This window comes from Pygocentrus nattereri, chromosome 20 (assembly GCF_015220715.1).
Source record: "Pygocentrus nattereri isolate fPygNat1 chromosome 20, fPygNat1.pri, whole genome shotgun sequence".
NCBI classification, from domain to species: Eukaryota; Metazoa; Chordata; class Actinopteri; order Characiformes; family Serrasalmidae; genus Pygocentrus; species Pygocentrus nattereri.
Genome location: NC_051230.1, coordinates 25624542 through 25646579, shown reverse-complemented (window position 1 = coordinate 25646579; position 22038 = coordinate 25624542). Strand labels below are relative to the sequence as shown.

At 40.9% G+C, this 22038-nt stretch overlaps 1 long non-coding RNA gene across 1 annotated transcript; it reads left to right on the top strand.

Annotated features, from left to right (window-relative positions):
- Positions 1 to 10479: 10479 nt before the first annotated feature.
- LOC108437418 lies at positions 10480 to 11341 on the top strand. Its single transcript, XR_001858621.2, has 3 exons — positions 10480 to 10814; positions 10890 to 11114; positions 11304 to 11341. It is a non-coding gene; the product is annotated as an uncharacterized LOC108437418 (long non-coding RNA).
- The last annotated feature ends 10697 nt before the right edge of the window (positions 11342 to 22038 follow it).

Sequence of the window (22038 nt, the reverse complement as noted above, 5' to 3'; positions counted from 1 at the left end):
GAAGATGATCAAGAAATCTTCTATCTGAAATCTGTTAGGAATGATTTCAACTCCCACCTCTAGGAGAGCTTCTCATTTCCCAGGAGAGGTAGGGGACATGGAGTCTGAATGGACCCTGTTCAAAACCTCCATTGTGGAAGCTGCCAGGCATAACTGTGGCCAAAAGCTTGTGGGTGCCTGTAGTGGCTGTAACCCAAGAACCCCCTGGTGGACACCAGTGGTGAGGGAGGCTGTCAAGCTGAAGAAAGAGGCCTTTAGGAACTGGATGGCCCAAAGGACTCCCGACACAGCAGAGAGGTACCGACAGGCAAAAAGGTGACAGCCGCAATGGTGGCACAAGTAAAATACAGGGGATGGGAGTAGTTTGGCGAAGCCATGGAAAAAGACTTTCGGTTAGCTTCAAGGAGGTTCTGGACAACTGTCCAGCGACTCAGGAGTGGTGAGGGTGGCTGTGCCCAAGCTGTATTCGGCAAGGGTGGAGAAACTCTGACTTCAAATGAGGATATTGTCAGTCGGTGGAAGGAGCACTTTGAAGAATTCCTTAATCCAGGAGACATGCCTCCCTCACAGGAGTCAGGGTCGGAGGCCTCTGGTGGGTCAAGCTCCATTTCCTTGGTGGAGGTCACTGAGGTAGTTGGCAAGCTCTTCAGTGGTAAGGTGCCAGGAGAGGAGAGATTCATCCGGAGACGCTTAAGGCTCTGGATATTGTGGGGCTGTTGTGGCTGACACGCCTCTGCAATATTGCATGGACCTAAGGAACAGTACCCTTGGACTGGCAGACTGGGGTGGTGGTTCCCATTTTTAAAAAAGGGGACTGGAGGTGTGTCAATGTGCCATATATGTCGCATATATATGCCACATATGTGCCAATTATCAGGGTATCACACTGCTCAGCCTCCCTGGGAAAGTCTATGCCAAGGTGCTGGAAAGGAGACTCTGACTGATAGTTGAACCTCAGATTGAGGAGGAACAATGCGGATTCCGTCCTGGCCGTGGAACAATGGACCAGCTTTTCACCCTCTCGTGAATTGTTGAGGGGGCATGGGAGTTTGCCAACCCAGTCTACATGTGTTTTGTGGATTTGGAGAAGGCTTACAACCGGGTTGCCCGAGATATCTTGTGGGAGGTCCTCTGAGAGTATTGGATACTGGGACTACTACTCCGTGAGATTGTGAGATCAGCCGCAGGCTGGGACAGGCAGCAGCAGTAATGCGGTCACTGTACCGGAGTGTAGTGGTGAAGAGGGAGCTGAGCAATAAGGCAAAGCTCTCTGTTTACCAGTCAGTCTACATCCTGACCCTCACCTATGGTCATGCGCTGTGGGTAATAACTGAAAGAATGAGATTGCGAATACAAGCGGCGGAAATGAGCTTTCTTTGCAGGGTGGCGGGCTACACTCTATTTGATAGAGTGAGGAATGTGGCCATCTGGGAGGAGCTAGGAGTAGAGCCGCTACTCCTCCGCATTGAGAGGAGCCAGCTGACGTGGTTTGGGCATCTGATTCGGATGCTACCAGGATAAGGCCCCGGGGTCGTCCTAGGACCCGCTGGAGGGATTACATCTCCAAGTTGGCCTGGGAGTGGCTTGGGGTCCCTGGGAATGAGCTGGAGGAAGTTGTGGGGGACAGGGTCATCTGGGATTCTCTGCTCTCCCAACTGCTACCGTGACCTATCTGGATTAAGCGGTTAAATACACACTAATGAAAAGCTGATTCTTCAGGGGTTCTTTAGTAAAGGGAATTTCTCTATTTTGAACAAGTTCTATATATATATAAATATACACAAATGAACAAATTTGACAGTAGAAATGTTCAATTGCAGTGCTTAGTGTAGCAACACTACAAAATGTACATTATATACCTCATAGGTGTATACAGTCATATGCAAACGTATGTGTGCCCCAATTAAAATGAAGTATTGACCCTCTAACTGAAAATGTTATGGCACCTTTTAGAAGTTATATTTTTTCCCATCTGCGAAACACAGTGGTGGTAGTACAAACTTCATATTCTAAAGGAAAATGTTTGAGGTCCAGGTCTTTTCAGAACAGTTCTTATCGATAACCTTTTCTTCTCAAAGTAAATAAGGATACAGCACAACATACCAAGAATGGATTGAACTCTTATTTGTTTTATACACTTCACAGTTGCATTTCAAAGATAGCATAGCAACTATGCTTCATTAGAAAAAAAAACTTGTTGTAGCAAGTATTTAAACTGCTTTTTTAAATAAAATGTTAGAAAATATTGCTGTAGTTTTGCTTTTCTATTGCTTTTTATATCCAGCTTATTATTCATTACCAGTTGCAACAATACAAAGGTGCTGATCTAGGTTAGTAGTGTGTAGTAAAAAATTAAAGGATTAAGCTGGAGTAGTTTTTTAGGGCACAGGGTCAAGTTAATATACCCCTGCATGGCATTCTTGTTTAGGCTCATTTTCAGTAGAAACAGCTGTGTGGTTTTAAATTCTTAGAACTAAACTGAGCACAGAGAGGAACTGAATGTTAAGACATTTTCCTGATAGATAAAGTTTGCCTCTCATCATAAGCAACAAAACCATCAGCTCTGCAGCTTTAAACTGAAGCAGCCATTGACAAGTGAGTCATTTTCATTTATATACAAACAAAATATCATTTACGCTGGTTTTATTTATTTTGTTTATTTATATTTGCTTTAAATTGCCATTGTGTATAAAATGTGCTGTATAAAAATACTTGCCTTGCATATATATGATGCCCAATGACCAATGAGAGTAATGGTCTTCAGCATACAAAATTATCCTTTCACAGCAAACAAAATACAGTTACATGTTTATATTGTGTCTCTCTCTATTAGGAAGATAGACAGGACATCAGCTTCTCAGTTGATCTTTGACTTGGTTCACTTAAATCAGGCATGAGAGTTCAACAGTATAGCTGCCAAATTTCAGTGTACAATTCAGCAATGCTTCAAAAGTCAAATTAGATATTTTACAGAAATACACAGTCTTGCAAGAGTCTGTGTGCCCCTGGTCTAAGGATATTCTTTGATGATTTTCTAAGTGAAAATAACATTGTCTACAGAGAACACATGTGAATATGCAATTACTCTTTATGTGCTGAATTTAACATGTTGGGAAAAAATCTAAATGTAAAAACTTATGGCACATTTTCAATCTTTTCCAATAGTAAACACTCAAACACAAAACTTTGATCAAATAAAGCTGCATTTATTTTACTTATTTCCTTGCTCTCTTAAATTTTCTTACATGTACTTTCTAATACAACTTTCTCATCAGTACTCAACAGGAATACACTTCTTAGTTTGCACAGAATCAAGAGGCGTCATGAATTCGAGCACAATTGCAGAAACAAAGAATGACACCATGAATCAGACATTGAGTTTATCAACTTGCAGAGATACAGAGTGTGCTGGAAATGGTTTGGTGATCTGGACTGCAGGATTTAAGGTGAAGAATTTAAGTGGATTTAAGTGTTGTCTATGTGGTCAATGAAGACTGGCCTTTTGGGCTCTTCATGTGCAAGTTCAGGTATTTCACCTTGTGGCTCAACATGTTCAGTAGCATCTTCCTCCTCCTCCTCATCAGTGTGGACTGCTGTGTGCTTCCTGTGTGGGCTCAGAACAAGCGCACAGAAAGGCGTCTGTGATAGTTGTGCTAGCTTGTTTTCCAAGACATTCATCATTTTACCTACAAGCAGCAAACATTTGTGCATCAACAAATACATTTCTAGGAAAAATTCTATTGCAACTATAACACGCTGATTTTTTTTATTTTTTTATTTGTGATCCCATTCCTGTTATTATTCATATTTTATGTTGTCAGCATACGAAAGCTGTCCAACCTGATGGTGAGGTCCAAAAAGCCCTTCAAGATAATGACTGTGCTGATTTTTACTTTCTCGATCTCCGGCTACCATATGACAAATTTGATCAATTTACATATGAAATATGATTTACTGGTAATCATAGCAGGATATAGCCTTATTCTTGCTAGTGCCAACAGCTGTCTGAACCCCTTTCTTTATGCATTCATGGGGAAAGACTTTAAAGAGCAATGTTTTGCCCTTCAGTCAAAAATTGAGAATGCAGTCAAGGAGGAGGAAGACCAGTACACCATCCGAGGGACAGCTTACACCACTTCTGGGGAAAGCCAACATTCAACCAGTATTTAAAGCTTTCACTGAGTATCAAGACAGGTTAACTACTAATTTACACCATAAAATATGAGTTATGAGCACATTGTTTCAAAACCATTGTCAGTTACTGAATACTCAAAAAATATTTTTTCCTGAATATTCCACAATTCGATGGGGAGCTCTGCCAGATCTGAATGCTGCATGGCAGTTGCGGTGCAGTGAAATTTGCTCTGCTATGTGGTGAAAAACTCAGATTTTTACTTCATGCTAAAAAGGTCTGTCAGCTGCAATGCATTTTACTGTTCAGGCAAGAGTACACTTCATCATGAATAACTGAACTTCCTGTACAAATCATGTACTTGAGTTAAAGTAGAGATACCCAAAGTTTAGGTGAAAATATTCCAGTGTCTCTCTTGGTAAACCATTTTTTTAATAGAATGTCATTAGTCTGACACTGATCTCTATTAAAATGATGTGATTGTGAGACACAAAACACTGAAGGTAAACAGTTTCCATCAGGGAGAACCAAGTGGCTCTGAAATCACTTTTTATACACAAGCAAAGTTTCAGTTTAAGATTACTTTGTAAATTAGTTAGAAGTTGAATAAAAACTTGCTTTAAACTCAGGTTCACAAATAGGTTTTCCTTTACTGTATTGATCTGTAGGTCTCTGTTCATAAATATAAATTAACCGAAACTAATTTACTATAAAATTATAGTGTTTGTATGAATTCAGAAAAAAGAAACATGCCAGTCACAACTGTATGTGTACATATTTCTATATTGTGGTCTATTTACACAAAGTTAGGTTAGGTAGACGTACTTGCTCCCAAATTTTTACGCTGCTGCACTGACGTTGAACTGTGTGCTTGCACTGGGTTTGTATGACCAACAGGTCAAAACAAGCTCAGACCGAAATGACTGCTGTGCCCTGATTGGTGCTCTCGCTCCAAAAGGAACGACAGATTTCTCAAAATGTAGTGGAGTAAAAAGTCAGATATTTGACTTTAAGATGTAGTGGAGTGAAAGTAAAAAGTCACCCAAAATGGAAATACACAAAAAAACTACTTGAGTACAGTAATGAATTATATTTACTTAGTTACTGTCCACCACTCCTCTCTCTTCTTTAATGTCTAACATAAAGTGTTAAAGCTCTAAGGTTAGTTGCCAATGTAGATGGCATGCTACTGACCCACTGATTTAAAGCTGGGCCAAAGAACTTTCAATAATGTATTAGATTCAGGTACATTCTGCATAAACATTTATGTTAAGAATTTCTAATTATTCTGTTGAATTAAAACAGTGATACTCAACCTCTATTACTTGTATGTCTACCTGTGTTATAATACAAAATAAACTGTTCTTTACCTCAGTTTCTGTGCCATTGTTTTTAGTTTGTGTTGCTCTCTGTGGGCTATTTAGGAAGAAGTAAACATCGTAGTAGTCTTAAGTGAAATGTTGCACACATGAAGAAATGAGGCTCCCACGTGTGTAAAGTGGTAGTTTCTTTTTATTTCTGCAACCCAAGAGAAACAGTTAGCTATGCAGCTTTCTAGCATGTTCTCAACACTGAACTGAAAAAGCTTTGTGAGCTTTTAGAAAAGGGAGTGACAAAATGGAGTTACCCTTTAGCACATTCAGTAGATTATATCGACAGTGAGGAGGCAGAGTCTGGGGACACGGGAATAGGCTTGTCCATTACTGAGGCTGAAGTTGCTAAGGTAGTTAAAAAGCTCCTTGGTGGCAAGGCTCCAGGGGCTGATCCGTCTGGAGTTCCTCAAAGCTATGGATGTTGTGGGGCTGTCTTGGCTGACACGCCTTTTCAACATTGCGTGGACATCTGGGGCAGTGCCACTGGATTGGCAGACTGGGGTGGGGGTGCCTCTATTTAAAAAGAGGGACCGGAGGGTGTGTTCCAACTACAGGGTAATCACACTACTAGCCTCCCTGGTAGGGTCTATGCAGGGGTACTGGAGAAGAGAGTCCGGCTTATAGTTGAACATCGGATTCAGGAGAAGCAGTGCGGGTTCTATCCAGGTTGTGGAACACTAAGTCTTGACCCTCTCCAGGATTCTGGAGGGCTCATGGGAGTTTGCCCAACCAGTCCACATGTGCTTTGTGGATTTGGAGAAGGCATTCGACTGTGTTCCCTGGGGTATTCTGTGGGAGGTGCTTTGGGAGTACAGGGTACATGGCTCTTTGCAGGAGTTTGGTTCGAGTGGCTGACAGTAAGTCAGACTCATTCCCAGTAAGAGTTGGACTCCAACAGGGCTGCCCTTTGTCACCAATTCTATTAATAATTTTCATGGATAGAATTTCTAGGCGCAGTCAGGGGATGGAGACTGTCTGGTTTGGTGACCTCAAGGTCACATCGCTGCTGTTTGCAGATGATGTGGTCCTATTGGGGACATCAGGTCGTGAACTTCAGCTTTCGCTGGATCGGTTTGCAGCCGAGCGTGAAGCAGCCGGGATGAGAATCAGTACCTCCAAATCTGAGGCCATGGTTCTGAGGCGGAAAAGGGCAGAGAGCCCTCTCTGGGTTGGGGATAAGCTCTTGCCTCAAGTGGAGGAGTTTAAGTATCTCAGGGTCTTGTTCATGAGTGATGGTAAAAGGGAGCGGGAGATTGACAGGAGGATTGCTGGGTCAGCAGTGATGCGATCTTTTTACCGGCCTGTTGTGGTAAAGAAAGAGCTGAGCCATAAGGCAAGGCTCTTGATTTACCGGTCGATCTATGTTCCCACCCCCATCTATGGTCATGAGCTTTGGGTAATGACCGAAAGAATGAGATCGCGAATACAAGCGGCCGAAATGAGTTTCCTCCGCAGGGTGTCTGGACTCTCCCTTAGAGATAGGGTGAGAAGTTTGGTCTCATTGCTGCTCAATGCTGCCCCCTGTGACCCGAACCCCGGAGAAGCAGAAGATAATGGATGGATGGATGGATGGATGGATGGATGGATGGATGGATGGATGGATGGATGGATGGAAAACTGAAAAATACACACTTATGAAAAGCTGATTCTTTGTGGGTTCTTTAGAAAGGGAATGGCTTTATTTTGCTTAAATTGTTCTTTGCATAGTTAAATCATTCTTCAGATTGATGAAGAATGTGTTGTATATGGTTCTATAGAGAAACTTCTTTGAAAATGTTTCTTTATAGCACCAAAAAGGCTTCTTCAATTGTTACAAGGATGACATCATAAGAACAGAAGACAACAGAATGGTGTTCATTTTGGTGTTGATTTGTAAGTCTACTCAGGCATTAGCAGAGATCAGTTAAACTGAGTTTAACCTCTTAAAATCACAAACATATTACATACAAAGTCTTATCATTCACAGAATTCTTAGGTTATAGAAGTATGCGCTTAGAAACTGCTTCTCATATTGTTTTATCAGTCTAATCAGTCTTTAGCAGGAACTTCTGTGTTTGTCAAGATTTTTTTTTTGAGTTCTTCTTTTTTTTGTGAAATAGTTATTAAACAAGCATTGGGATATATTTTGAAACTCAGTGATGAAGTCTTCTAAAAGGATCTTCTCAATGATTAAAAAAATAATTTTATTCTCAATACTGCCTTTATAAAAATAACTCAATGATCCTTAATTTTAAACTGTGTTGAATTAGAAAAAAACTTTTGCAGTTAATTTTCAAGCAGTTGTAAAAGCTAAAATATAGTTTTGTTTTTCCATTGCACTTTCTATCCATTGTTATGGATGGAATGGGGGCCAGGGTCAATTTAATCTCTGTTTGTGTAGCATGTATTTGCCCTTGCGGAAGCTCATTTGTCAGCTGAGAGTGGCCTGTGTGGTTTTTAACTTGTTAAATTCTTAGAACTAAATTCATCACAGAGAAGAACTGAATGTTAAGAAAATTTCCTGATAAAGTTTGTCCCTCATCATCAGCTCTACAGCTCTGGACTGAAGCAGTCATCAACAGATGAGTCATTTTCATTCAAATATAAATCAGATGTTCTCTTTTCTGGTTTTATTTTGCTTTTATTTATGTATATTGCTTAACTAAAAAGGCTTCTTTTGCTTTGCCTATATGATCTCCATTGACCAATGAAAATGGCACTCTTAAGCTTACGATATCAACCTTGTTTACCAATGTTTTATACAGTCATATACAGTCATATGCAAACATTTGTGTGTCCCAAGGAAAAGGAAGTGTTGACTTTCTAATTGGAAATAAGTGAAAAAAGTCCTTTACAGAGAACACACTAGAAGTCTATTTGAACAATGTTTTGTGGCTGGATAAGACCAAAATAGATCTTTTTGGTTTAAATATGAAGCATTATGTTTGAAGAAAAGAAAACACTGCTTTCCAGCATAAAAAACTTGAAACACAATGGTGGTAGTATCAAGCTTTGGGCCTGTTTTGCTGCTCCTGGCCAAGATGGTTTGCCATCATTGATGGAACAATGAACTTTGAATTAAACTTGCATATTCTAAAGGAAAATGTCAGGATTGCTGTCCATGAGCTGAAACTTAAGAGAATGTGGGTCATGCAGCAGGGCAAAAATCCTACACACTCAAGTTGTTCTACCAAAAAAGGTTAAAGGGGAATAAAGTTTAGAAAATAGATATTTAGAAAATACATTTCGATCTACTTTAGAAAATGTGGCGCCACTTAAAATAAAAAGGATAAGACAGAAAAAGCTCGCCCCCTTGGTGTAACAATAAGACCTGTACCTTCAAACAAACAGTTATCAGTTCGTCAGTGTAAACAGTTTATCTTCCAATTATTCAGTAAAGTAAGATTTGTCAAAGCTCTATTTTAGGACCATTATTATTTACACTTACATGATACAGTTAGGCACAGTTATAAGTAACCGTGGCATTAACTTTCATTGTTATGCAGACGATATGCAACTGTACATATCAGCCAAGCCTGATGATAAATACAGATTAAAGAACTATGTAAAAGACGTGAAAGGCTGGATGTTATGTAACTTCCTCCTACTAAACAATAACAAAACAGAGGTTCTCCTTCTGGGTCCAAAATTGGCAAGAAATAAATGATCAGATTTAATCTTAGCGTCATAATTGATTCAGATTTATCATTTGATCAACACATAGGCAGCATCACTACAACAGCTTTTTTTACATCTTCGCAACATTGCCAAGATAAGAAATGCCCTATCCCTGCATGATGCAGAAACATTCATATATGTTGTTACTTCTAGGCTAGGCTATTGTAATGCACTACTGTCAGGAGTTACAAGCAGGAATCTATGCAAACTTCAACTAGTCCAAAATGCTGCAACCAGGGTCCTCAATAAAACTAGAAAATTTTATCATATCAGTTCAGTGCTATAATCACTTCATTGGCTGCCTATTAAATTCTGTATTGATTATAAAAATCTTTTATTGACATATAAAGCCCTACATGGGCTCGCTCCTGAGTACCTGCAAGATCTTATTTCCTATTACGAGCCACCACGACTACTCAGATCACAGAGTGCTGGCTTATTAATAGTTCCTAAAATTCATAGGGGCTGCAGCTGGGGGATTTGCCTTTTCTTATAAAGCCCCAAAACTCTGGAATGATCTTCCAGAAAATGTTTGGGTCTCAGACATAGTCTCAATCTTTACATCTGGGCTGAAAACTCATTTGTTCAGTTTAGCTTTTGGTAGTTAATTGTTCCCCCTTAGATAAAGGCAGCAGATCCAGGGATCCATGGACACAGGGAATTATAGTAAACTGAGACGCTGGTGCTGTCGTCCCGCTGCTCGCACTGGTCACTCAGGTTTGTATATGGTGGAGCAGAAGGATGCCAAACTGTTTGCGTACTCTCGTACCTGTGTGTCCTTCTGGTTCTCTCCTTTTAGTTAAGCTGTCATAGTCAGATCTGCCGGAGTCATTAGCCACACTCTGGAAATGTTCTCATTCCCTGTTTTACGTACAAACAAACAGAATAAAACTAATTCAATTTCCCCTCCTTTTTTCTGAGTATACGACCGCCCACTGAATACGACACTGAAGGATGACTGACTGTTGAGCTCTCCTGCTACCCACTTCAGACCAGCTGCCCACACCCCAGCTACCGCCACCTGCCTTGGACTAGCTGCCTGGAAAACTATACTTAAGTTTTCATAGACTCCTAGCTATTACTATTACTAATTATTACTGCTATTAATATTAGTAGTATAATCATTTGAAGGGAGTTTGACCAGAGGAGGATGGGTCCCTTGTGAGCCTTGGTTCCTCTCAAGGTTGCTTAGTCAGCTCTGAGGGAGTTTTTACTTGCCACCATCACCCCTGGCTTGCTCACCTGGGTTTTTTTTACATTCTTGTTAAAACTTTGTCTTTTCTGGAATTCTGTGAAGCTGCTTTGGCACAACATCAGTTGTGAAAAGCACTATACAAATAAAATTGATTTGAATAAAGTTAATTTTTTTTAATTGGCTGAGACCTGACCTTAATTCTATAGAAATGCTGTCTAAGGACCTGAAGCAAGCAAATCATGCTGTTTTGTACAGATGAATGAAATAAAATCCACCAAGACGTTGTGCAGGTCTAATCAACAGTTACTAGAAACATTTAGTTGTAGTTACTGCAGCACAAGGGGGGTGGGCATCAAACTACATACTGAAAGTTCCATCAACTTTCAAGACTGCAAGAGTACCTCCCATCTTGAAGAAACCCATGCTTGACAGCTCTGATGTCAACAACTACAGACCGGTATCACTTCTTTCTTTCCTTTCAAAAATTCTTGAATGTGCAGTCTATAATCAGCTTTCTCTCTTTCTCACAAAGAACCAGCTCCAGGACCCCAACCAGTCTGGCTTCAAACCAGCACACCCAACAGGAACTGCCCTCATAGCAGTGACCGAGAAGCTCTAATCAGCAATATCAGCCAAACTGTCATCTGTCCTGGTTCATCTTGATCTCTCAGCAGCTTTTGACACAGTCAACCATACGATCCTTCACTAGCTATGTGTTGAATGGTTGAAGTCCTATCTGGAGGATCACTCTTATCAGGTAAAATGGAGAGGGTTCACATCCTCCCGTGCAGGCTCCACTGGTGTCCCACAAGGCTCAGTGCTCAGTCCTCTTCTCTTTTCTCTTTACACTAGCTCTCTTGGTGATGTAATATCTTCTCGTGGCTTCTCTTATTACTGTTATGCTGATGATACTCAACTGTTTTCTTTCTCTCCCTCTGACACACAGGTTTCCAGTCATATCTTGGCATGTCTGTCTGACATCTCTTCATGGATGGCAGCTCACCACCTGAAGCTCAATCCTAGCAAGACTGAGCTGATATTCATCCCTGCAACTACAGGTCCTCATCATGATCTTGCCATCTCATTCGAGAACTCTCTGATTGTTCCATCTGTAGAGGCAAGAAGTCTTGGTGTGACTCTGGATGGCCAGTTATCATTCTCGGTCATGCAGATATCTCCTGTGCAACATCCGTAGGATCCGACCCTTCCTCACCTGAGAGGCCGCCCAGGTGCTAGTGCAGTCTCTTGTCATCTCAAGGCTTGACTACTGCAACTCGCTCTTGGCTGATCTTCCCATGCAGGCCATCAAGCCTCTGCAACTCATCCACAATAAGGCAGCACAGCTTGTCTTCAATCTGCCCATGTTCAGCCATGTGACCCCACTGCTGTGCTCCCTTCACTGGCTTCCTGCAGCTGCACACATCAGATTTAAAACCCTAATGCTGGCCTACAAAGCCAAAAATGGACCAGCCCCTACCCACTTGATGGCAATGGTGAAATCCTGAACTGTACCACGAGCCCTTCGAGCTTCGAGTACAGCTTGGCTTGATCCACCATCCCTCAAGGTGCGTGGAAGACAAGCGTCAAGAATGTTCTCTGTACTGGCACCCAAGTGGTGGAATGAACTCCCACTGGCTGTCCAAACAGCAGAGTCTCTTGCTGCCATCAAACGCAGACTGAAGACACATCTCTTTACACAGCACTTAAATGAGCATTGAATTAAGTATTGTTTGCAATATATTGTGTTGCACTTATATATTATATTTTATTGTATTGCACTGTGTATTGTAGTTTACTTTATTGTTGAATGCACTGTGTATTGTAGTTTACTGGTATCATATTGTATTGCATTGTAGGGCACAGAGTTCTGTGTTAAACTCTGTTCTTTTTTTCTGGGTATCTACAGTGACTTTTGTTTCTAGCAGTATCTGAGCTCAGGACTTTTTCTTTTTCTCTAACCTATTGGTAACTAGTAAAGATACTTTCTCTAGATATATAAAGCACTTCTTGTAAGTCGTGCTGGAGAAGAGCGTCTGCTAAATGCTGTAAATGTAAATGTAAAATGAAAGTTTCACATACTTTTGCCAACCCTAAGATATGTAATATTGAATCATTGAATGCATAGCAACCATGGTTAAATGAAAAAAAAACTGTTGTGGAAAGTATTTAAACTGTTGTAGTAGATAAAATGTTTTTGCTGTAGTTTTACTTTTCCATTGCTCTTTATTTCCATTGGTATGAGCATGGTATGACTAAGCAGCAGCAGGTTTATGGGGCCCAGAGTCAAGTTAAACTACCCAGGCATAGCATGTATCTAGTTTTATGCTTACATAATTTATTTCTCGGCAGAGAGGGGAGTGTGATTTGTAACTTCTTCTTAAATTCTCAGAATTAATATCATCACAGCAAGATCTGAATGCTACAAAATTTTTTTGATTAGCCAAATTTTCCCTCATCATAAGCAACGAAACCCCCAACTCTCCATATAGTAGTTTTATATTGTTTTTATTGATGTGAATAAACTTTGGCTATAGAAAGTGCTGTATAAATATACTTGCCTGGATATATGAGGCCAAAAAGACAAAAGCCTTTCAAAATAAATAAAATATAATCAGATATTTATGCCTCTTGATTAGGTAGATAGTCTAAATGGCATTACTTTTTCTATTAATCTGTAATGCTGAGGAGTGATGATGAGGCGGACACATATGCAAAGAGAAGAGAGATTTATTAGGGGCAAATCCAGGATCAGGGTCAAACCAGTGCCAACACAGAGAGAATGGGAAACAGACATGATGAAAATAAACACAGACTAAATACACAACAGAGGCCGGAAGAATGATGCTAAACAATACAATACCAACAATACTTGTTGACCTGCAACCTAATGGGAAAACACAGGGCTTAAATACAACAGGGTTAACAAGACACAGGTGTTTAACACAGGTGGTTACAATCAGGGGCAGGGTCTGGAAACAAGGGGGCAGGACTGGGAAAAAACCAAGAAAACAAAAGAAAAGCACATGAAGGACTGGGAGGGGCCAATCGTGACATAATCATTGCACTGTTGAAACTGACTTGGCTTAGTTGGTTCAGACACCAAATTTTAGTACACAGATCAGCAATGCTATATATTTCACTTTAAATACCTTCTAGATATATACAGTATGATGCAAACATTTGTGTTTTGTTGATTTTCTAAATGACAATAGGTCGACATTCTGTAGAGACAACACCCTTGTGCACATTTAGTGCACAATTAGTGTTTATTTACTAAATGTAATAAAATGTGCCTTTTTGCGAAAGTTAAAGCACAATTCATTTTTTAATAGGTTAAACTCAGTAAATAAATAGAAATTTCTCTTCATTACTCAACATAACCCCATTTTCCTATATATTTACAGAATTAAGAGGCATCATGAATTCCACTCTAGTGACTAAGACAGAATAACCTGACTACAAGAACAATGCAACAAGTCATACTACGAGTTCATTATCTTGTGATGTGCTGTGTATTTTCTATGCGGTAATTAATGTGATGATTTTCATCCTGAATGTTGCAGGAAATGATGATCTGGATTGCAGTGTTTATGGTGAAGAAGTCGGTCATCACCACCTGGTACCAGAATTTAGTGGTGTCAACTTCATATTCTGCTCCTTCCTGCCCTTCAGGGTTGTCTCTAACATAAAAATACTCTTCATGTGCAAGTTTAATTACTTAATCATGTGGCTCAACATTTACAGCAGCATCTTCCTCCTCAGTGCAGACCAGAGTGTGGTTGTTGTGTTTACTGTGTGGGCTCAGAACAAGAACACCATAAGAAAGGCCTCCATGATTGTCCTATTAACTTGGATCCTTGCAGTATGTAATTCACTTTTGCTGGTGTTCCAAGACATTCATCACCATGACTATGTGCCGAAAAACATTTTGGTTTTGTTTTTTTTGTTGTTGTTATTTTTTTTTTTTTGTCATCCCATTCATAATGGTAATCATCTGTTATGCTGTCATCATATGGGGTCAGGATTCTGTCTGAGGGACATCTACTACCACCTCTAAGGATGGCAAACATTAATGTTTTCCATAAGTGTCTATGGAGTAATTATACACCAAGGCGTATTTACTTAAGCTAAATTTTGATCGTTGCAGAAGTGCTGTACTTACATTGTCATATGTTGCGCATCACAGTTCGCCACACTTTTCTTTTTTTTTTTTTTTTTTTTTATTTTTAAACCTGTCATGTCTGGCCATTTTTGCAATCGGAATGGTAATCCGAATGTACTGATGTACCAAACATATTTGTTTTCACAAGAAAAAGCTCTATAGGTTACTAAAGCCTATTCTTGTTAAAGTTTTTATTTTATTTGTTTGGCCAGGCCTGACAGGCAATAAAAAAGAGGACAGGAAAGAAAGAGAAGAAGGGAGGAGAGAGAAAAAAATAAAATAAAATAATAATAATTATAAATCATAATAATGATAATTAAGTAAATAAATAAATAGAAAAAAATAATAATAATAATAATAAAAAGAGAGAGAAAAAACAAATAAAATAAGTAAATAAACAGACAACTAAATAAAAATAAATAGATAAATAAGTAAGTTAAAAAAATAAAAAAAAAAAAAAGGGAGGGGAAAAAAACAATTATACAGATATACATACATATACATATTCACATATACATATACATATATACACCCAGACATAATTCTACTATTTGCTGCTACATACATACACATGTTTACATATCTATACATATGCCTCTATACATATACACCCACCCACCACACACAATTCTACTGTTTGCAGCAATGTGTATATGTATGTATATGCGTTCACGTGTCATGTGTCATGGAATGTGCTCAGCAATGAGGGCAAGAAGCCGCAACCATGCCCCCGTGGTCCAGAGACAGATAGGGAAGGACCCGGGGGACCCGGACCATCCACAGCCCATTAGGAACTCAGGAGACCTGAGGCCACATGCTCCGACGGCCACCGCGTGCACGCCCCAGAGGACGAAGAATGGAGGCCCCAGACAGAGCGCCCACAGACAAAGGGCAAGTGACCGGAGAGCCAGAGGCAATGAGCAGCCCACCCCCCCGGCAGGCCAACATCCCCAGCATGAGCTGAGCATGCGGCCCCCGAGGGCCCAGGCGCCCGAGACCGGCCGACCCCCGGCAGGACCCCCCCCCCCCCCGATGCCAGAAAGGCCCAAACCACCCTCAGGACACAACCGCCAAGGGAGCAGGGCAGGGACCACGCCAAGATGTCTAGCCATGCACCCAGGGACCCACAGGGCACCCATACCCCGGGGGGGGGGGCGGAGTCGGCAAGCAACGGGGAGCGGTGGGGAGGGGTAACTCCTGCCCACCACCATGTACCACAGATGTCCAGGCTCAGCAAGTCATAGACCCAGGCCCAGCTGTCCACACACACATGTTCACATGCACCCACACACACCCACACCCACACCCGCACACACCAGTCACCCACTCATGCATACACACGGAACATACATGGACTCACAGTATCGGCGGGCGGACACCAGCACGGGTCAGCGGTAACCCAGGGAGGCAGCCACCCCGGCCCCGAATGACCGGCCGGTCTCCCCACCAGGCAGGGTGCACCAAACCGGGGTGTGAGAGGACCTGCCCACCCCCCCCCCACACACTCATTATGTGTGTGAAATGAAAAGAATGTGTGTGAGCTACAGTGCAATTAAAATTGGAGGGACAGAGGCAATGTAGTACTGAATAACAGCACACTGCCACGCTGCCCCCCAAGGCCCTCAATGTCTAATGTGTAAATAAAATTGAGGGGCAGGTAGCAGTGAGCAGATAAGTGAGGTCACATCAGCAGCGCCACCCACCATCCACTGAGTGACACCTGCCCCCCAAAGCCCTGTGTGTACTGTACTGTGTCATGAAATGTGTCATTGTAAGGGGGGAAAAAAGGGGAGGAGTGGGACATCACGCATCACAGCGAGCAGAGCCAGGTAGGTGGCCCTACTCACTGTAGCATGGGCCCCCCTCCCCCAGAACCCCCATGTGTAGTGTGATGTTTGACTGAGTGGGAGGAGGGGAAGGGTCAGGATAAGAAAGACCGAGAGGCAGAGAACTACCCCTCGGAGGAAGAGAGCCAGCTGGCGCTAGCTCACTAGGCACCCCGGTTTCCTACACCCGGCCGCGGCGCAGGGAAGGCCGGCCCTGGGCCCGAAGCGGCCACGACCCCAGGACACCACCGCGCTCCAGGCCGGCGCCCGCCCACACAGCTGACACAGCACAAAACATACACACCCACACGCACACAAGAGACAACAATTATCACACATACACATACTCACGATTACAATACACATACTCACAATTACAATACAAACACACACACATACATACCAACACAAACACACTCACCCGCACAAACTTCACACACACCCATATATACGCAAACACAGTGGTCCTGGGTCCAGAACCAACCAGCCCTATGTGGTTGTCCCCCTACTTGAGTGCCCCACCCCTCCTCCCGGGAGGCATCCAGAATCCTGGAATGCCAGACAGACACCCCGGCGCGCCCCAGACCCCCCACCACCCGGCGGTGCGCCCAGGGGGGCACAGACCCCTCCAGCGCAGGGAGGAGCCCAAACGGGGGACGGGCGACCCCAGGCGCCAAGGCCCCAGATCCCACACCCCGGCCCACACAGAGGAGGCCAGCCCCCCGGACGGGGCCAGCACCCACCCCCACGGGTCCCCAGATCCCCACCCCAAGACCGTGAGCGCACACATCCAGGCCCCCCACCATCAACAACAGGGCCCGCACACAGAAACCGCAGAGCGTCAGCCCCCATCTCCAGTCCAAGAGCCATCAGACACCCAAAAATGCACAGTTTTGGTGAGACTTGGATATCACAATGGAACCATGTGGATAAGTCTTCACATATTGTCTGCCAAAATCTCTGAACAGGCATGCAAGACCATATAGCATGCATATAATTTTCAATATAATTACCTGTACAGTTAGTGCATATATTTGTTTCTCTGAGGCCCATTTGGAACATTCTGTGCCCTGTATAATGTATTCTATGGAGAGTTTTGTATTGTATAAGTTGTAAATTTGGATTTTTAGTCATTTTAAAAGTATTTAGACATATCTGTGTCCAGAAATTTTCATCCGGGATGATGGAAAGATCTCTCTCCCATTTTGTAATTGGAAGGGATATTGAATCATTAATTTTTAATAATAATTTGTATATTTTTGATAACAGTTTAGGGGTATAGAGGTTTAGAAAGTCTGTTATCCACACAGGGATTTCTAGATTTAGATTACTTAGATTAAATCTTGCCTGTATGATGGACCTCAATTGGTGATATTCCAGAAATTTGCTACTGCTAATTTCATATTTTAAAATAAGATCTTCAAATGAAATAAAGGTCCCATCATGAATAACATGTTCTAAATTATTTATTCCTTTTTCTTGCCATTCTGAAAAATTCAGTACTGTCTTTTTCCGACATATATCGGGATTGTTCCAAATGGGTGTTAATTTACAAGGGATTAGTGAAGACTTAGCCATCTTTAAGAATTCCCACCAGGCTATCAGGGTGGTGCTTATTGTAAGGCTTTTAAAGCAATTGTAATGTTTAATGCTGGAGCTAATGAGAGGTAAGTCAGATATTTTCAATTTCCCACAGAGTGTTTGTTCCAGATCCAGCCATGGGCTGTCTGAACGGTTTGATTTCATCCACCTTGAAACATACTGTAGTCTATTGGCTAAAAAATAGTGATAAAAATTTGGTAGTTCTAGACCACCGCTGCATTTTAGCTTTTGTAAAGTCTTCAAGCTTATTCTAGATGTTTTACTTTTCCATAAAAATTTAGATATATTTGAGTCTAGCGACTTAAACCAAGCAATAGAAGGTTTATTAGGGATCATTAAGAACAGATAATTTACTTTAGGCAGAATCATCATTTTTATTGTGGCAACTCTCCCCATGAGAGATATAGGTAGAGAGTTCCAACGTGTGAGATCGTCCTCTATTGTTTTTAGTAAAGGAATATGGTTCAGTCGTACCAGATCTAACAGCCTGGGAGAAAAATTTATACCTAGATATCTAATGTTGCCCGACTGTAGTGATGTAGGTATGATGTTCTGAAATTTACAATTCAGAGGCAAAACTGTTGATTTACTCCAATTAATGGAGTAATCTGATACAGATGAGAACTTATCTATAAGTGTGATTGTCTTTAGAAGAGCGGTTTGTGAGTTCCCGAGGAAAAGTAATACATCATCAGCATAAAGGCTTATTTTATGGTCTGTATTTTCTGTTTGGATTCCTTTGATATTTACATTCTGTCTGATTTTTGCTGCTAGTGGCTCAATGAAGATGATAAACATTGAGGGAGAGAGTGGGCAACCTTGTCTAGTTCCCCTCTGCAGACTGAAGCTTTGTGAAATAAGATCATTTGTCCTAACCCGTGCATTTGGAGAGCTGTATAATGTTTCGATCCAGTTTATAAAGGATGGGCCAAATCCAAATTTATGTAGAACTGCTAACAAAAATTTCCAATTTACCCTGTCGAATGCTTTCTCTGCATCTAAAGAGACTACTATTTTTTCTAATTTGTTAATGGAACAGTAGTCTATTATATTTATTAGTCGGCGTGTGTTATCGGCTGAGTGCCGGCCCTTGATAAAACCTGTTTGGTCCGAATGTATAATAGATGGAGTGATTTTTTCTAATCTTCTTGCGAGAACTTTGCAAATAATTTTAAGGTCTACATTAATAAGAGAGATTGGGCGATAGCTAGATGGAAGTGTTGGGTCTTTGCCTGGTTTAAGAAGCAGGCTAATGTTGGCAGAGTTCATGTTTGGAGAGATTGTGTGGTTATTCTTGATTTGAGTCACCATCCTGAAAAACACAGGCCAGAATTCTTTATAGAACTCTGCTGGGAACCCATCTGGGCCTGGGGCTTTATTATTTGGAAGGTGCTGTATTGCTTTATAGAATTCAGATGATGAAAATGGTGAATCAAGAGTTGTAATCTGATCCTCATTTAATTTAGGTAGATTTATATCATTAAGAAATTCTTCAATTTCAGCATCAGATGGATTAATCTGTGATGAGTATAAGGCTTCATAAAAGTCTTTAAAGGAGTTATTTATTTGTTGTGGGTCATGAGTAATATTACCGACCAAGTCTTTAATAGAGTGAATAGCTGTTTTTTCTTTATTCAGTTTTAACTGATTGGCCAGGAATTTTCCAGATTTATTTCCATGTTCAAAGTTTTCCAGACGCAACCTCTGCAACATAAATTGTGTCTTCTTATCAAGTATTTCATTTAATTCCAATTTAAGTTTCCTCAGGCTGTTAATTATATTTTCTTGTGGTGATACAGCATAGGCATTTTCTAAAGATTTAATTTTCTGTTCCAATTCTAATATAAGTGTTTTTTCTTTATTTTTCTTATGTGCGCAGTAAGAAATTATTTTACCCCGCATTACTGCCTTTCCTGCTTCCCATAGAACACATGGCGATATTTCCGGCAGATTATTTTGTTCTAAGTATATAGCCCACTCTCGTTTAAAATAATTAATGAAATCTTGTTCTTTAAGTAATGATGTATTAAATCTCCAGTTCCTAGTTGGTGGTGTAACTCGTTTCTGTGTCAGAGACTCAGAGTTCGCCACACTTTTCAACATGAGACAGGTCTGAACTAGTCTACCACCTGCACTCCCTGATTATGCAGTCATTCTCTTGTAACATGGGAAACGTGTGGCTTACCAGCATGTGTTGCTTTGAAATGTATATAGGTTGTTTGTGTCATAGCTTCCAGCTCAAACACTGCTTAAAAAACACTGCTCGTGCCTAAAGAAAGATGCAGAATTAAACATAGCATAAATGGAATACAATTCAGTATAATTCAATACAAGTACTTGGATAGCCAAGCTGTATTTGAAGCTAGAAGAGCTCAAGGTGCAGATTGAGTTTTGACCACTGACATCAATTAGGGAGGGGCTGTTCTATTTTTTGCTTTGTAGGTGAGCATCAGGGTTTTTTGAGGGGAACACATCATTGGAATTAATTTATGAAGATTAAAGACAAGCATTACTGCTGTATTCTGGATGAGTTGTAAGGGTCTGATGTTCTACACAGGGAGACCAGCATTGAGATGACAAGAGACTGAACCAGCATCTGGATGACCTACCAAGAGAATCACTCCAAGGCTTCATGCATCTTCAGGCAAAACAACCAATAAATTCTCAAATGAGATGGCAAGATCACAGTGAGGACCTGCAGTTCCAGTGATGAACAGCAGCTCAGTCAATTATTGAGCTTCAGGTGGTGAGCTGACATCCAAGAAGAGAAATCAGTCAGACATGCATGTGATAGGAAACCTGAGTATCAGAGGAGTCCATCTGTTTCTCCGCATACTTTGTTAGCCCCCTTTTACCCTGTTCATCAGTGGCCAGGACCCCCATGCACCTTCACAGAGCAGGTACTATTTGGATGGTGGATCATTCTCAGCACAACAGTAACACTGATCCCTGGATATGGTGATGGGGTGTGTTAATGTGTGTTGTACTGTTATGAGTGGATTAGACACAGCAGTGCTGCTGGAGTTTTTAAACACTGTATCCACTCACTGTCCACTCACTAGACACTCCTTGTAGATGTAAAGTCTAAGACGATAACTCATCTGCTGCTGCACAATTTGTGTGGGTCATCCTCTAGTCCTTTGTAAGTGGTCATAGGATGCTGCTTACAAGACACTGTTGGCTGAATATTTTTGGTTGGTGGACAATTCTCAGTCCCGCAGTGACACTGAGTGTCCCATGACTACTTTAGTGCACTGTAGGTTCACCTACTTAAGCTCACTTTGCAGTGGCTGGTAGCCTAGTGCTGTAAACATGTAAACGTGTTATGTAATCAGGATACAAAAAAGATAACTATCTATTTATACTGTATCTATCTATTTATCTATTACACCTACCATAATAAAGAAAATACTCACAAGAAATATATTCAAATTGCATAGACACAGACTCTAAATTAGACATTTATACATTTTCCTGTGAATTGTGTAGATTTGACCTGCTTTTATGTTACCTTGACAGATTTTAATGCTGAATTGAGCTAATATTAAGTAATAGTCTAAAAGGCCAACAGAAACATATCTCATGATTTATGTTTTCGCATAAATTATCTCTATGTCCAAATTTTTTTTTATAATGGGTGCAAAATATTTAATTATATAAATTATCATTATTCATAACTAAGATGATCAGGTCCCACGTTGTTTTTTGTGAAATGAACACCTTTTTAAACTCATAGCATAGGTTGATTCCTTTAAACTGAAATCGCTGAAAGCTGACTGAGCATCTGCAAATTATGATCATCAAGGTGTGTTTACAATGGTCTCTATTTATAATGATTGTGGATGAAGGGTCTCAAAAGAAGATTTCTGCCTGATGGATCATTTGACAGATTTTTAACAAATAAGGAAAAATCACAGTAAACAGTATAGTTTTTAACTATATTGCTTTTGCATGTCAAACTGGATCATTTTTCAGTGATCTCCTTGTGTTCTCTTTTAGTCTTACTTAATTTTTCTTCATTCTGTATTTCCTGGAGAGTTTTGCCTTGATTTCTGATCTTTGCCACTTTTTCAATGCTCATGAGTGTACAT